We start from the raw sequence: 17670 nt of genomic DNA on the forward strand, positions 1-17670 counted from the left end.
ATGGATATTATGCTAATGTTTCAGGTGTCAAGCAGTAGTAATTTGTGTTTAATTTGAGTGTGCAAAATTTTTATGGATTTTAATGATTAGAAAGTGTTATACACAATTACATTTACATCCCCATATTGTTACAACTGCAGTTTTGCCATTTAACTGTAATAGACCCTGGACTAAATTTGTCCACTTAGGAGCAATGTTGTTACCTTTATGATTGTAATAACACACTTCCACCTCTCAGGTGTAATATTTATTCTTACTAAGAGTGCCACTGGAGTCAATGAACAGGCTTGTGATCCAATCTGCAAGATGTCACTGACTGATGCTGCAGTGTTAGGTTGGTTGGTAAACTCTCCTGGTCCATGAGAAGTGCAGAAGCCAAGCTGGGCATGGTTAAGTCTCCACAAAAATCATTGATGCTGATTTGATTCCCAAACCTCTGCGTGCTGCTGATGGTGACAGCCCCTGCCCCTGACCAGGAGGGATACAAAGAGGAGACAGGATGCCTGAGAAGTGAAGGGGAGCCCCACAGGCAACTCAGCTCTTCAAGGTTTTCCAAAGGGACCTGCTTAGCAGCTTTGCTGTTTTACAGACCATGTATCACATCAGGAATGGATGTGCTCCCTAGACAGTGGAAGCAGCAAAGCCTGGTGCCATAAAATGGTGTGTTCTACTTGCTCTCCATCTTGAAGAAGCTTACATCAACTTCATCTCTGATGACAAAGGGAAAGGAAAACCAGCCTGAAGTGCTGGGATTATCAGTAACTGGCTCACATAGACAAGAAATTAAAATGCTTGTTTGGTGAGAGCAGACTTGCTTGATGGTTCATTTTGGGCTGAGGCTGTTTCTTTGTCAGTGCATCAAGGAGTAGGGAACAGGTGTTACACCCTAGCTGAGGTATGGGGGGTGGTTGGACTGACTGCAAAGGTGACCAGCACCACCCTTCTGTCCATTTTACAGAGGAAATTTTAAAAAGGAAATTAAAAAAAGAAAGGATGGGGATATTAGGCAAACAAGACAGTGTGGAAAACACTCAGTGACTTGTTTTTCATTATAAAAAATGGCTTATGCTAGTAATGAGTGCCTGTTCAGGAACCAGCCCTCCTTCACAGAGCTGGAGAAAAAAAACCAACCAGAACATCAGTCAGGCAATGGGAGAAATTTTCAAACTCGTAAGCTGATGGATGGCAACATGGAATTCATGGAAAATTCTGCATCAAACAGACATAAAGCTCCTACTGGGTGTGAAGTGCTGGTGGACTGCTTTGCCAGAAGAGTGGAGTTGATGCAGGTGTTCCTTGGTTTAGTGGTAGATTTGGCAGTGCTACATTAACAGTTGGATTTGGTGTTCTTAAAGGTCTTTTTCAACCCAAACAATTCTATGATTCATTTGTACGCATGTAAAAGAATGAAGTGGTATAAAATTTTTTCAACATTTGTGGGGAGAGGCATTATATGGTGACAGTACAGATATAATGAGCACTTGGTGAACTGTGTTATGAAGAGTATGATAAACATGCAGAGCAACTGGTGGAGCACACCTGGGAAAGATGCAGGTGGGACTGAGAAGTTTGGATGTTCCCTGGCTCTGAGTGGAAAAGAGGAATTCCTACATTTTGTAAACACTCCTGAATGTTGCTGTGATTCAGCTCTTGCTGTGCTCCTCAAGTACACTGGAGATTGAGTAGATAAAGAATGTCTGCCCGACCCCACCTGCTGCTGTTGGAGTGTTAATATTAAGCTAATGGAGGATATATTTGCTTTAGCTGGAGTAAACACTCTCTGTCATGAAAGCACCCAAAGACAGCTTAGATGTTGCAAGACAGACTGAATATCTGCCCGGAGGTAGAAGCTGAGTCATTCTCTGGTGAGCTCCTCCTTACAGAGGCTCTCTGAAGGGCAGGCTGCCCCTCTGCATGGCTCTGACAGTGCCCTTGCCAGCATGGAAACGTTTCCATTGCCCTTAGATGCAGTTCACACTTTTAAGGCTCTTTGAGAACAGCATCTTCTGCTTCTTCTAGAAGGCCTTGGAGAACAGCTGGCATGGGAGGGTGTCCTGTAAGCCCTCACAGACCACTGCAGCCCTGCAATTTGCTACCTACCTGTCACCCTAATATCAATGTGTCTACCTGCTCCTGGCTGCTGTACTGGTACTCCTGCCAGCAGGCAGAGGCAAAGCAGCTTTCTCAGTGTTATTAGTTCCTTTTTTCTTTTTTTTTTTTTGAAAGGTCATAACCATGAATTTTCCTAAGAGGAGTCTGACCTTTTCCTCTTTGAAAATCTGGGACAAATCCACATCTCAGTTTTTCTTTCCCATATAGAGTTCTGGACTTCAGGAGAGTTGGCTCACAACATTTTTCAAAGCAAAATGTATAATTCATATGAACACAGGAACTGATGCTAGTCCACATAGCAAGCTTTCAGGTTAAGCTCTGGAAACTGCATTTTTACATGTAGAGAACAGCTCTGGTCATAATGCCAAGTACAGTAACAGTTACAAAAGCAGGAAAACCACTGCACTCCAGTTATCCTGTGCCTGCTGCAAATGAAAAGCAAGGGTAATATTTAGGCTAAGCCAGAAGTGGTAACCCAGACCCACAGGGGGAGGTAGGATGCAGCTGTCCCATAGTATGTCTCTGTGCTTTCAGTTTAGTGCATTGTAGGTCTTGCTGTTGCCCCCGAGACATCTTGCATCTACATCTAACATAGCAATTGGTTTAAGCTACCTATTTTATTTTGCTCTGAAAAGGCATAATGCCATTCATTCTCAGTTTGGAGGTGATAACCAACAACTCTGCTGGTAGCAATGACCACCAGGTCAATGGTGAAAATACAATGGCAAGAAAATTATTTTGGAATCACCACAGAAGGAACGATCTGCACGGGCACCAGCGCACCAACAGCACCCAGAGGAGAAGGCAGAGCTGTGCCTAATGGCAGGATATGGCTGAGGCATGGCAAAGAGGGACTGGGCCATCCTCTGTACAGCCCCTGATGAGGAGGACACAGATGGAGGAGCTGCAGAGAGCAGAGCCCAGTGCAGACACGGGCAGGCAGGAGCCCAGGGATGCCAGCGCTGCTGCTCCCTGCCTGGTACTAATCTTCAGCTTGCCCTGGGGAATGCATTTCATATCTCTGGTTTTCTGTTCCTCCTCCCACCTTTTGTTTGTGATCCTTTCAGAGCAGGACTGTCTCTTAATACATGTTTATACAGTGAGTAGCACGATGAGGCCCTGATCTTGCTTGAGGCCTCTACACATGACTGTAATACAAACAATAAATCATATTCATAAAACAGGACTGCACAGATCCGTAACTTCTGTCATAACTCACAGCTGAAGTGTCAGCAGCTCACAGACACATGGCAAGGTCAGGGAGACCGTGAAGGGCCAGAAGAAGTGAATCCACACAGAGAAGAGTAGATGCTGAATGGCTTTGAAACATTTTTAGTAACTGTCAGTGTTACACCTGTGTCAGTTCACCGCTGGTTTCTTTTATTGATGGCACTCCCTGACAGCAGCCATGTGGATGGGAAAAGGATTGAAAGCCTGCAAGAAAATGTGCATGTAGGTTGGTGCTAACCATCTGCGGTGTCTGTGCCACGTTGTCCCCCAAGCTGCACCGATGGCACTGAGCAGGCAACCAGGCTTCAGCAAACCCATTTCTTTGCCCTGTTACGGAGGTCTACAGACCCCTATTTGTATCTCCTCTCTTTTTGCCCTCTGCCCCGTTGAAGAACGCTGTGTGGGTATCTGATGCATAGGATTTCAGCCACTCTGGAGACTCTCCCTCCTGCCTGTGAGTCAACTCAGATGCAGACAAAGCATCTCTGGCCGGGGAACCACTTCACCCTCAGGCATTCCCGGGCAGCCTCCGGGCACATGGATAAATTCCCCGACAGTCCCAGCACCAGTCAACACCATGCTTTGCAAAAGCTGTCATCACACTCTAGAGTTACACATTTTTTTTCAGTGTCCCCTAACCTGTAGAGGCAAGGAGTCTGGGAGAGCCGGAGTGTAACAGGAAAGAGATGGCTGCAGGAATGTGAGGAGCTGACAGTACACAACACAGCAGTCATGACCATTCAAACTAAGTCAAGTAAGCATACAAATATCTTTAAATCATCATATCTGGCAAGAAGCCACACTGTGTTTTTAGCCAAAATGTGATGCTTTTAGAAAATGGAGCTCTGTTGAGCTGTCTATCAGATGAAAAAGAAGCACTACAGAATGTTCAGGATGTATCTGATGGAAAAATATTTTGTTCTTGGTGAACTGAAGTATTTATGCTATTCGTCCCTGTAGCTTCACATCTTCAATGAAAAGCAGCCATTCTCATACTTATTCTTGAGATGAGAAGTTTCAAAATAGTTTTAAATGTTTCAGAATACATTTCCTTTCTAATATCTTCCTTGCTGTAGGCCACTGACAGCTAGCCTGTCTGTCAGATGGATTTGATGGCCTTCCCAACAGGGAATAGCATCTTATTCCCAGTTTTGACTGTCTTGTCAGGAGCTTCTTTAGTGAGGCTGCTGTTTGCCAGATAACATATTTGTTTAACAGGTAATTACTATTAGTAGGTCTGTTTTCTGAATTCCTCTTCTAAAAATTTCATATTTGGTATTCAGTACTATAAATGAAAGCCCGTTATTCAAATACATTGTCAAAATCATGCATCATATTGAAAGAAAGGAATCAGTCCCAGATACAAATCCTGGTGTATCAGAATACAGGAACAACTGCTCTTACTCCATCTTTGTGGAGCAAATCTCCATAATCACAATAAGAGCTGGGCCAAATAGCTTTGGCAGAGGTGGCAGCATAAATCAGATTAACACAGAGAATTAAAACAACGGAGCAGGAATGAGAAAAGTTGGAAGGGCTGAGAAGTGACATCAAATAAGAGAGATGTGAAACAGATCTGCTCAGACACGGGTGGGGATGTGTTCTGGGATAAATGAACAGACAACAGTGTAAGAGGCAGTTTTCCCTGGAGAGCTACCTGGTAGTAAACTGATTTAAAGAAGAATTTGTATTCATTCAGAGAATATGTAGCAGTTCATATGATAATGCATGTAGTAGACAGGAGATGTAGGCCAGCATAGGAAAAGATCCAGAGGAAGAAAAAAATTACAAAAAATGCTCAAGCAACTGGAAGGCTGCACAGAAAGCAGTTCTGAGAGTGTGTAGAAAGCAGACAGGACACTACCTGAAGGCAAAAGGCACATCAGTCTTGCTAAAGAAAGTAATTCAAATAATTTGGACTACCCTTCAATATGATGTAAGTGGGCTAATGGCATGCATAATGTTAGATGCAATGCCACTAAAATGTTGCTTGAATATTCTTGTCCTTCATTTTATTGCTGGCAATGCAACAGCCATGAAGCATCACCAAAACCTCCACAAGGCACCCCCAAAAGAGTCCTCTTTCCAGGCTGACTATGCTTGCTCTATAAGAGCTGGATCCTGGTGATGTTAAGACAGCATCCTATCCTCATTGCAACGTTCAGACACCTTCTGAACCACTTCATTTAAATCGACAGAAAACAAATCTCTTTGCATCCTGTTAGACAATCAGCTTGTCATCCTCTCTTTTCCTCCCCACAGACACTAATTTGTGGACCCCTTTGAGCTCACTTTATCTATCAAATCTTGCAGTTTACAAGAGTGACTGTTCCTCACTTTGCCCAGCTAAACAGCAGCAGGTTCCACTTCCAGTCCATCATCTCTAACTCTTTTGCTTTCCTTCTACTCATATGAGAAGTTAACCTAATGAACTTTAAACATAGTTAATATAATTAGCATATTAATATAATTAAAAACTTTAACTATAAACTTTAACTATAGTTAACTTTTAATTTTTAATATAGCTAGCACAGTAAACTTATCTTCAAAATGTGTCCTTGAACTGCTTCTGCTACGGTGCCCTGCAGCTCATGCTCTTTTGATAATGATTAAGTGAACGTGGACTTTTGTTTCTACTGTTTTCTACTTCTGCTTGTTGGTATTTGTTGCCATCTCAACACCTCAAGCTTCAGTGCTTCTCAGTTTGAAGCAAGGTGGGGCTGTGAAGCCATCAGGCTGCCAGTGCAGTCAGGGTTCTGCAAAAAGTCCTCTTAACAGAAAGTCTTCACTATTGGCAGGGCTAAGGATTATTTGGGCTCATTACCTTCATCTCCAGCAAGGCTAGGAGACATCTGTTGAATCAGTGTAATAGCCCTGACCTCCATTTGCCCCTTGTCTTTCCAGCTGTAGAGAGCCACCCTGATTTCTCATTAACAATAAAAAAATAAAAACACCATTTTGTTTTCCCACCTCCAGGCAGCTGCAGAACCTTCCCCAACCACATGTAAACCAAATCTCTTGTCCTTGGAGTCCTAATGCTCTGGAAACTTATCAAGTGATCTTGGTTTGCAATCTGTAAAAAAAAGCATTTTCCCTCAAATTCTGTCCCTTTTGACTAACTTAATCTGGGATCAGCAACAGGAGAGATGATAGGGGCTGAACTCATGGCAAAGGAATGCAATGGAAAGAATGGCAGTGGCAGAGGAAAAAGCTAGATACTAGGTTATTTCACTCAGCTGTATAATTCATTATTTTAAGTGAAGATAAGCATAATTACCTCCCTCGTTCTGAATCCCAGTGTTTCTCTTTCCTTACTGCAGTGGCCTACAAGACTTAGGCTCTTCAGAAGGCTTTTCTTCTCTTTTTTTGGCTCTGCAAGCTGATGACACTGACTCAGCCCTCCAGCTGCTAGCCAAATAACACAATTAGCAAAGGTTGGGCTTCTTGACTGACTTGGCCAGAGATACCTCGCGTGCAGAAAAGAAGAGACGTGGGATTTACTCATGGGTGCAGCTCTACCGGGAGGATCAGGCATATGATCTCTAACATTTTTTTTTGCATGCTTTCTAAGCCCTGCCACACTTCTGGAGACTTTTGCTGTTGTAGTTCTGTCCCCACAGCATCTCCTGGTGGAAAGACATGGAGCTGGACAGGGTACGGGGAGCAATATTCCCTCAACTGAGAGCCGCATTGCCCGAAGATCCTTTCAGCAGGCAGCCTCATGGAGAAAGGGGCTGGAAGTCAATCACTGCCATTTACATCAGAGCTACATCCCCTCTGACAGGTGTGGCCTTATTGCCATCATTTTCTTGGCAGTTTGGAGGTTCATCATCAGATAGGATTGCAGGCCAGATCACATCATTAAGATTAGAAAAAAACTCTAAGATTATCAAGTCCAGCTGTCAACTCAACACCACCACGACCACTAAACTATGTCCTGAAGCACCACATCTACACATTTTTTTAGCATCTCCGGTGCTGGTGACTCTACCACACCCTTGTGCAGCCTGTTTCAGTATTTGAACACTCAGTTAGTAAAGAATTTTTTCTGAATATCCAATCTAAATATCCACTTGTGTGTGGGTGCTATGGCTCTAGAGGTGCAGCATCTGGAGCTCCCCACCCTCCTTCTGCTAAGTTGAGGGCAGAGTCCTCGTCAGCCAAAACACACACAAGGATGTGACATTAAACTCACAATTTCTTAAACATTTCGGAGGAACACAGACTGCTGACAGAGACTTTAAGGTAAACTAAATCTTAGGTGAGGATGGGAACTCTGTGAAGCTAAGTTCAAAGAAAGGTTTACTTTGGCCGTATCTTTAATCTGGGGTTTGTTTAAAAGAAGAAAAGTTGCAGTGACTAATTTCTACAGGGTCCGAAATATAACAGGTTATTAAACACACAACCCAGAAGCTGCTGAATCTGACAGAGACATTGTTCTCCCTGAGCTTTTGGTAATAGAGTATTTCAGATGATTAAATAGCTAATAAAGTCAGTCTTTGCTAAGTAGATGGATACTGGCAATATTGCAAAGGTAATTATGGTTTTCTATCAAAAAATTCTTGACTCAAAATATTTATTCCCAGACTGAAGCTAATATGCTAGTCTCATTTAAAGAGAAAATATTTTAGCCCCTATTAAAAGGTTCCCAATTTGCTTTACTGCAGTGGCTTTCAATTACAACAAGTTTCAAGGTATATGTTTACAAATTGAGTATTTCTTTATAAGTAAATTCTCACCAGCTGCCACATTATACTCCTTAGGAAATTAAACATAATCTTAAACTTTTTTGTAGGATAGGGAACCGCATCTGTAGGTTGTTTATTTCCCTTGCTCTTTCACAGGCCTTAGAGAGTTGTGGTATCTGTAGCTCTCTAGAGCTGTAGAGTGATAAGAAAGGGTCAAAGGAACAGAAAACAGTATTAATGGATGCTTGCAAAAAAAGCCCTACAGAGAGCTGGGCAAGCACAAAATTATTCATTTGCCTCACTATTTCAGCCAGTCTTTTTTTTCTCTGAACTTTTAGATCCTTTATTCCTTTCCTGCGAGGGCCATTAGAAAACCAGGGTAATTTTTTTGTATCTTGCACACACAGCTGTTAACTACTTCATAGACTGCAGAAAAAAAAAGTTCTTTACATCAGTAAATGATTCCATTATCACAGAGCAGCATGCAGCCGAGGCTTTATTTACACTTAAGCTACTTCACTGCTATCTATGATAATTTTTGCCTGGTTTATAAAAATGTAATGGGTACTCATTTCCGTGTAGTTGAGCCAACATACATCATACAGCAATGGCCACGTCTGCTTTTCCAGCACCACCCCCTGTCTTAATACCCTCTTTTCCCTCTTTGAAGCCCTCCCTTGAGGACTCAGTCCTATTGAAAAACAGTGAGAAATTAGAGGGCAGTGGCTCTACCATAGAGCAAGAAAAAATATCTTAAATATATGCAATGAAAACAAGTTATTGCATTCCTCTTCTACCCTCTACATTCCTCAGACAAAGCATTTCCAAGAAGCTGGGAGTTGCTGGGTGTATGCATACAGCACCCAGGCTGAGCTCTACCACTGGCAGCTCTGGCATCACTGTCCATGGGGTTAAGGAGAGCTCAGGATCAACCCCCTTATAAAATGCAGCACAGAGATGGCTGTGACCACAGCTGTGTGTGCAACTTAGCCTGCTCTGATGTTAAGAAATGCCCTCACAGGTTTCACGTCACACAGTAAAACAGATGTAAAGAACAGGTGTCTGAGCTCCAACCCTCCATAGAATGATAGAATCATAGAATTGGTTGGGTTGGAAGGGACCTCAGAGATCAGCAAGTCCAACCCTTGATCCACTACCACTGCAGTTACCAGCCCATGGCACTGAGTGCCACATCCAGTCTCTTTTGAAATATCTCCAGGGATGGAGAATCCACCACTTCCCAGGGCAGCCCATTCCAGTGTTTGATCACCTTCTCGGTAAAGAAATTCTTTCTAATGTCCAACCTAAACCTCCCCTGGCACAACTTAAGACCATGCCCTCTTGTCTTGCTGAGGGTTGCCTGGGAAAAGAGACCAACCCCCACCTGGCTACTCCCTCCTTTCAGGGAGTTGTAGAGAGTGATGAGGTCTCCCCTGAGCCTCCTCTTCTCCAGGCTGAACAGCCCCAGCTCCCTCAGCCAGGAAGATCCTCTGTGGTCATGGGAGGATTGCTGGTGTACTCTGACATGCTGATGAGTTGTAAAATTGGCTGTGTTAAAACCACGAGCAGGACTGTCCCTTAGTTAACCCTTATTCACAAGAAGAACAGTCTCACAAGAGAACTACAAGAAAATGATTTCAGCAGCATCCATGGGGGAAACCTGCACAGAGGAGGTTGTTGCATCCTGGATGCAAGCAGGGAGTGCATCACAAATGACTGAAACTTGTAAACCTTATGGCACACCTGAGCAAGTGCTTGCTTGTGCAGGATCCAGCAGGTTTTGATGGCTACTACAATACAAATGACACTGCTTATTCTTCTGCATCTAAATATGGTTGCCAGGGAAGGTAAGAGTTAGGTCCAAGATGGAAATTTGTATCAAAATCTTAATTTATATGGCCGAGTTGAAGAAGCCTTGTATTTAGTGTCTTTTATGTTCTTTTATATTACCAGCTATCAAAAGAGACCCTAGCTGTTAAGTGTTTTCTTAGATTTTCAAGGCAATGAAGTTGGATGTAGGTTTTTGGTTTGTTCTAATTTCCAGAGAAGTTTGAGTGTAATAAAGAGTATTTTATCCTTTATTTACTGCACTGACCATGCTCTAGCTAGATCTTTTATTTCTATTGTCAGGCAAAATAAGAAACTGATAACAAAAATTACTATTGCAGTTGTAACTCCAGTGTTATTTATAAACAGCTAGATGCAGAAAAAATGCAATTTAAATTTCATGGTGAGCAATATTCAGGCCTAGAGCTCCCTAATGCACAATTCATAGCTGCTTAAATTGTAGTCGTTAGTCTCATACTGCAATACTGTTTGTCATGATAAAAGGAAATTACTTTTCTGTCAATTGCTCCTGCAAGATTAGTTAATTTACATTCCCAAAATGTCTGGAGCAGCATCTCAGTTGCATGGAGATGTTTCTCAGGGGTATTTGGCAGTTTGAGGTTTGGGGGGAAAATGCAAATTGACTTCAAATTTTTAAAAAGCTGCGGTGCCTACATCCCAAGGTCTTTACACCCCAAAAGAGCAGCAATGAAGAGAGATTTGCCACTTACACATTGCTAACTTATATTGAGGACATGGAAGAGGAATGCCCCTCTCTTCTTTGCTACTTGGGCAGCCAAGCTGGCAGCATTTGAAATCGCTGCTCCTGCCTACATGAGTTGCTCATGCAAATAAATAATCTACATAAAACCTCCTGCTCTTTGGCACTGTGTTCTGCTAACATGTGTGTGTTTGTTTCATCCAGGTTGGGATGGAGACAGCAAGAGTCAAAAATGTAAGGAGGAATGTTATTTTTACTGACTTCCCTGGAAATTCTGGGTGAGTTTTAGCATGCCCGAGTTGGATGCCCACCTGACTGATGATTTGGATGCATCACAGCTCCCAATCCTAAGCAGTGTAATTTAAGGTGTTGAAGTTTGGAGCCTGGGTTCCTTGGAGGGGTGATGGAGTAACCAAGCACAGGAGTGCCTGGGGGGCAACACAATGCTCTGCCACCCAAAATAAGAAGCTGCTTCAGGATGAGGGCTGGAACATCCCCTGGGGTCCTTCCCACTAGAATCAGGAGAGGTGTGGGAGGGAGGGAGCAGCTCCCATGCCTTCTGCAACCTGTGCCACGTTCCTCTGGGTGAGGGCACTTGCAGGCATGGCTGGACGCTGTTCTGTCTCTCCCCAGCCTGCAGGGATTCACACCCACATATTCCCAACAGAGAGTAAAATTTTCCCTTCCCTCCAGGGAAACAGTGGAAAGGCCTTTTGGAAAACACAGTGTTCAAGATGCCTCAGATTTATCCCTGAGAGTGGGCAGGGCTGTCTGCCCTGTAGTCAGGTAGGGATGCTTAAACCCCCCTGAAGCTGAAGTAGTGGATATATTTTTGTGTGTTGAGCAGAGCCCGTGGACTGCAAACACACAGTGTAGGTGTAGTGTCATGGACTATGTGCAGCTGGCACAGCAGAGCTTAACCTCTAGGTATTACTGCAATTAAAATGATGAAATACCAACAGCACAGGCATCTTCCACACCGATGCTTGTGTTCAGGCATGTCGGGCTATGCTGATACTGATATCCCATTCCTATATTGGCACTGCAGCATTCATGGCATTTTGCAATGCTTTAAATTCTAATCTCTGCCAAATTCCAGCAAATATAGCTGCAGTCCTCCATCCTGATATTGCTTTTTGATACAACATGGGGCAGAGTATCCTTATCTTTTCTCCCCAGCCTAACCTGCTGTGCTTTAGTACATAACATTTCAAAGGCAGAAACTACACAGGAGGGAGTTCTCAGAAAAGTTTATGAGGGGTTTGAGGGCACCTCAGTTACATATTGTTTCTGTTCCCATTAGGTTTAGCTGATTTGCAATGCTGCTTAGCCCAAAACTGGCATCTGCTCTAGCCACTCATTGCAAATTTCAGAAAGTGGTTTAAATCATGATTAAGTTGCATTTAATTATTTTCTATTTCAGTTGCCTGAATTTTCTTTTGAGATGCATCTTCTTGGTTAATGCTAGGGCTAGAATCCTACCTTGCATAAATGGAAAATCCACATTTGTTTCCACTGAACAGTATGGGCCAAAATTATGCTGGTTAATAAAGACTGGTATGAGGACATGAAGGTCAATAGAAAGATGTATAAAGGTATGGATTTAGGTAAGGAGTAAAGGTATGGATTGGAATTTTTAAAGTTTTAGCTTGAGATGAGGACAGACAATATCCCAAATAATTTTCATGCTTCTTTTTCTTTGGCTAAACTCCAAAATATTAGAGTCATTCCCATTGGTTTGCTCATAACTTTAAATGACCTATGTTTAAAGTACCCTGGATTTCTCCATTTGTGTCACCGTAAAAATACACCAGGGAAAGGGCCTTTAGCCCTTTATGAATAGAGGAGCAGACATAACTTAAACTGTACCAGTTGCATGTTCTGTACATGTGAGCTGTTGGAAAAGGTAAGGGGTTTTTTGATGGCCAGATGTGCCAATCACACTGCTATCATTTAGGACATAATGCAGTGGCACTGAAACAGCTGGGGCTTAAATGTTGAAAAATCCAGTTGCAGATGTAAAGGTTTTGGGATCAACTGTGTTTGGGATCCCTCTAATTTTTCCAGATAGAACTGGAGAGCTGATGGTCTGGACTGCTCAGCAGTGCACCTCCCTCCTGCCCTACACATCCCCTTTACAAGTGTGTGAACCCAAATGATGACACATGGATACACCTTTCTTTCTGAGAACCCATAACCAGCAATTTAATTAAGGTAATTTAATTTGTCTTCAAAACAATGCATTATGCATTAATTAAAGTAACTTATTTTGTCTTCAAAACACAGTATTATTCACTCACCCTAAGGCACAAAATACATAGCACATAAAAACAACATCAGAGGTACATGAATGACTCTTGCTCATACCCTCATCTTTCCCCTTGCCAGCTTTTGTGCTTTCTCATTTTTAGTTTCAAGAAGCCTTTGTGTAGTATTAGCTTGAATCTGTTTTTTCAGTGCTTTCCTCTGCCCTGTGACTCCCTTCCTTTCACACATTTTTTCTGGACAGCTTCTCTCAGGTGACTCAAAGGCCCCAATTTCACAAAGATTTTATAAGATTATAGGGGGATACTTCTCAGGCCTGTAAAAACAGTGATATTACCAACGTTGCAGCCAATCTCTCAGGTCCACAAAACTACTTGAATTTGTGAAGCCTTTTCTATGTGCTAAGCTGCTGTTTCTCTTCTGCTTGATCCCTTTAATAGCCCTGATTGACTGTCTCACATAGTACCCATCTCACAACAGTGTATATGGAAGTAGGAATTCATTTTATAAATAAAAATATCAAGCAAATTTTAGGTTCCTAGTGGAGCTACTTACTCCAAAATAACAGCCTGTGGTACATCCTTGTCATCAGCACCAGATGCAACAGGATGCTAAATACTTATGAAAGGTAAGATTTTGTAAAACTTTAAAGTTTTGGTAAAACAAATCATACATTATAGGAATATTTTGTTTTACAGGTAAACCCTGTGCTCATACAGACAGAAGTTAGGAAGTTGTTTTGAACTAATAGAGTGCTGCTGTTGAGAACATGCCCACATACTGCAGAAATATCTGAGTGATGATAAAAAGTACTTCAGAAGGAACTATTTTAGCTACAGTTCAGCTGAGCCTCGGCTTCATCTAATCCCCACTTCAGTGGCAGATATGAGCACACTTCATTCTAGGAACTTGCAACACACCAAAGAAGAACAGGCACCCCCCTGCCTCTTGGCTTTGTTGGTGGTTTTTTTTCTTGGCAATGCTGAATGTTTAGAGACTTGAGCATCTGGGGAACTCCGTACAGCAGATACCACTTGTAGCAAACTCCTTAAAATCCGAACATTCCACGTTTTTGTTTCCCATTTGGTGTAACCAGGAAACCAACCTTACCCCAGACCCTATGCGGAGTCCTCCCCTTAGGATCCTTTTGGAGCTTTGGCATTTCCAACCAGCAGGAATTAATTACTAGTGGTAAAACTATCACAGGATTCAGTTCTCTAGCTGCAGCAAGGGAGGTATAAACCATCAATTTCTGACCAGCAGTATGAGCTGGCTCTCCCACCTGAACCATGGCCAGCTTATGCCTTTGGGATGAATTTCAGGAGACAGGTTGGAGTCTGCAGACTGCTACACAAAAACCTCTCCTCTCCATACAGCAGCATATCTGGACTGTCCTAACATGCAGACCAGGGAAATCAAAGTGGTCACAAGGAAGCCCCACCTATAGTACAAAATAATCCCATTAGTCTCTCCACGACAAAGACCTAGGAGTTATTTTGCTGGGTTGGTGGCCATGGGAACAGTGTGGTTATCATCACAATACAGAGGCGGAAACAGAACCTTTCTCTAGGAAAGGGGAAGCAGCTTCCAGGAGCTCCTAGAGTATCACAGAGAACAGGACTTTAGAGCAAGAAGGCAAGCTTCCTAAAGCAACATCACCAGTAAAAAACAGCACAAACCTAGAAGTTACCAAGGAAAACCTAAAATCTTTCTTAGCAGGAGCAAAGGAAAGAGACTAACAGCATATGCACTTCATTTCTTGAGATATATGTCAAAGGGTTAGACAAGGTAGGACAGCAAATAGTTGGATTTAGCACCTGTCTGCAAAGCCACGAATAATTTGAAGATACATAACTGAAGTTAGTGGAACAGAAGTGAGAATGAGCTGTGCAATCTTCTCTTTTAGGAGAAGCTTCAAGTGAAAGCACAACTGGAAGGTGGCAGGACCACAGCCACCCTTTTGCTAGGAACATGGACAACTTCAGTAGCCTCTGGTTTTCCTCCTCCTCACTCAGCCTGGCAGGAGAGGCAGCTGCATGTGTCCAGCTTTGGTCACATTGGAATGACTACAGGGTCATGTCATTGAACTCAGTAAAGTTATTTCTTATTCATGCTTGCCTACCTAAGAATCTGGCCCATTCTATCCATCTAACAATATCTAATAGAAAAAAGACTTCTCAAGTTAAGGGAACAAGAAGAACGAGACTACACCAAATCAGGACAAAATGTTTTACATTAAAAAGTCTGCAGGGGCCCTTTAGTTTAAGAACTTTATGAGCATTTAAAGGACAAGCCACTGAAAAGCATTTCTGTATGTGCCCAGATATTACTTTTAACACTCACTTGCTATTTTAGAAAATGAAAACTGATTGATTTTAACACCGTTGAAATAAAAATATTGCAATTTGTCCAATACAGAACCCTAATTCATTATACATTTATTTATCAGCAGGGGTTAAGGTGTCTTCTATTTAGGATCTCCTTCACTCCAGTTAAGAGGGGCTCTCTGGCTGCACTATGTTGAGTTTTATGATTTTCTCTCTGGGAGCATTTTTCCATCTGTACCAAACTTGGCTTTGGGAAAACCACTGTGTTTTGCTGTGCTAGTCAAACCTGGGGTGACTCTGCTGTAGTAACCAAAGAAAGATAGAGAAAAAGAATGAAGGTAAGGGAAAATTATCAACACCATTTTACTTCCACTAAGGTCAGATTCACTCCACACACAGGTTGATGATACTGTAAATCTGAGTTTAGACATCGCAGTGCTGTAACAGAAAACTCTGCAATGAATGATTTAAGAGAAGCAAAATGATAGAGATATGGTCTAGAAGCTCACTTGTTAAAGAAATATTGACATTTTCTTTGCACCAGGCAATGGACTGAATTGTCTTATTGCCAGTTGTACAAAGCTTGTCTCCATCCCATGCTGCATGCTCTGACTAATTCAGCAGAAATGCACCTGCATGCCCACGCCTCATCTGGATGCTGTTTATGTTGCTGCATGATCTGGAGGTGCCCAGATGGAGAATCAGTGGTGGTGGATCCACTAGGGATGGGATTTCTGCCATACCTAGTTAGCAATCACACACCACTGACTTTTCTTTTCATACCACCTTTGAATTTCACCTGGGTCCATCAGAATATAGGAGGATAAAATGTGTCAAGGCAAGAAAGCATGAAGTTGCTTTCTTTTTAAGTAAAATAAATGTTAAATTGGGAAGGATACTGGATTCTTTTGGGTAGCTAGAGAGAGATGTGGAAGAATCTAGACAAGATTATTTTTTTTTTCCAAAGGATGTCTCTCAGCTTTTACTAACATGTAAGAAGATCACAAGAAGTTCCAACATACAGCTCTTCTCATTCAAGATTGTATATAAAATAACATTCTAAGATGACAGAGGTCACACTAGACCATCCTGGACAGTTCCCATAGGAAAGTGCAATTATGACAAGCCTAGAACTACAAACTGCCTGCTCAGGTTTGGATCCCAGCCCCTAGAGCTCTCCCACAGAAAACTGTTTCATTATTGCCATTCAACCACGTGCAAGAAAGAGCAGGTTATAAGTGTTTCAGCCACAAGGATGATCCTTCTGTGCACCAGTGAGTGCTATAGATCTGTTAAAATTACTTCTATACATCTGCATCATAGTGGACAGGATTCTCTTAAGCTAATTTCCCACAATCATCATTAATTGGCCAGCTTGCAAACACCTGGTACTAACAGATTTTTCATCTAGCAAGCACAGTGTCACATAATGGCAGCAGCAGGTTTTAACCTAATCCCTCTCCATACACAAGTAAACATCAAACGACACCCCTGACAAAGACACACAGACCAGCCTGACATTTGCTGATAACACCCAGACTAGTCCTGCTCAAGTACGTATTCCAGTGGAAAAGATAATTTTAAACCATTCCCACCTAGACTAATTGCATTTACTGAAAAGAGCATCCTCCTCAATATGCATGTATTAGTCCAGCTGCAAATCCAGCTAACACTTTGTGAAGCTTTGGAAAGCAATTGTTATTTCATCTTACAGGAATTCACAACAGCTTGCTTGATAATGAAAAGTTATTAAGCAGATATCTATACTTCATGCAAGGTTGCACACCAAAAAAAAAAAAAGAAAAAAAAAAAAAAAAAGGGGAAAAGTAGGTGTTTAAAACTGATGTTTAAATTCCACTCACAGTTTTGAAGCCTACGCATAAAACTTCTTACTTTGCAGCTGTAGCTCCAAGCTGTCTGGAAAGATAATGCAGTCCATCAGATATCCTGCTTTTGTTTTCTTGCATAAAAATATCATCTGTCACAGGCAGGGGAGCTGACTTAAGGACCGGCCCCTTCTGCCGAGCACACCAATCGGGAGACCCTGGGAGCACATGTGGAAAGCCACTCGCCTGCACGCCGGTCACGGCCACGGGCAGCATCTGCTCTGTGGCTCCCAGGTGCCAGATGAGCGTGGGTGACAGAGAAACCCAAGCCCCAGAGGTGCCCCAGACAGGGCTGCCTGGTCCCCAGCCCTGCCATGGAGGTGAAACAGAGGGGTACCAGGGGAACATCACCTTGGCTGGTCCTGCAAAACCAGCTGCGGGGACAGTAAAACCTGGGGCCAAGAATTGTGCCTAGCTCTTTTTGGCCTTACTCTTTACTGTTGTAATAAAAATTATCTCTTTTACCATTACATTAAATGCTTGTTCACCTTTTCTCCTAGCTACAATTCTATGCCCCATTTATGGGGTTTTATTTCAAACCTCATCCCTGTTCATTATGCCTGTGGAAAAGTCCCGGGCATTGCCAGCCTCTCTGCTCTGGACTCCGGGGTTCA

General features: G+C 42.6%; 1 protein-coding gene across 9 annotated transcripts in view; it reads right to left on the reverse strand.

The window, feature by feature from the left end:
• The window catches only part of STARD13 (StAR related lipid transfer domain containing 13), a 291307-nt gene that overhangs the window by 272627 nt on the left and 1010 nt on the right, over positions 1–17670 (reverse strand). For 3 of the 9 annotated variants that reach the window (XM_071737404.1, XM_071737339.1, XM_071737329.1), the window contains exon 2: positions 17033–17087. The exons of 1 other annotated variant lie outside the window; for it this stretch is intronic. The gene's annotated coding sequence lies outside the window, so the exon portion shown is untranslated. Of the gene's footprint in view, positions 1–17032; positions 17135–17670 lie in introns of those variants that run through there. 5 more of the 9 variants (XM_071737360.1, XM_071737370.1, XM_071737410.1 and 2 more) reach the window with 5 other exon arrangements.

This window comes from Heliangelus exortis, chromosome 1, assembly GCF_036169615.1.
Source record: "Heliangelus exortis chromosome 1, bHelExo1.hap1, whole genome shotgun sequence".
Classification (NCBI taxonomy): domain Eukaryota; kingdom Metazoa; phylum Chordata; class Aves; order Apodiformes; family Trochilidae; genus Heliangelus; species Heliangelus exortis.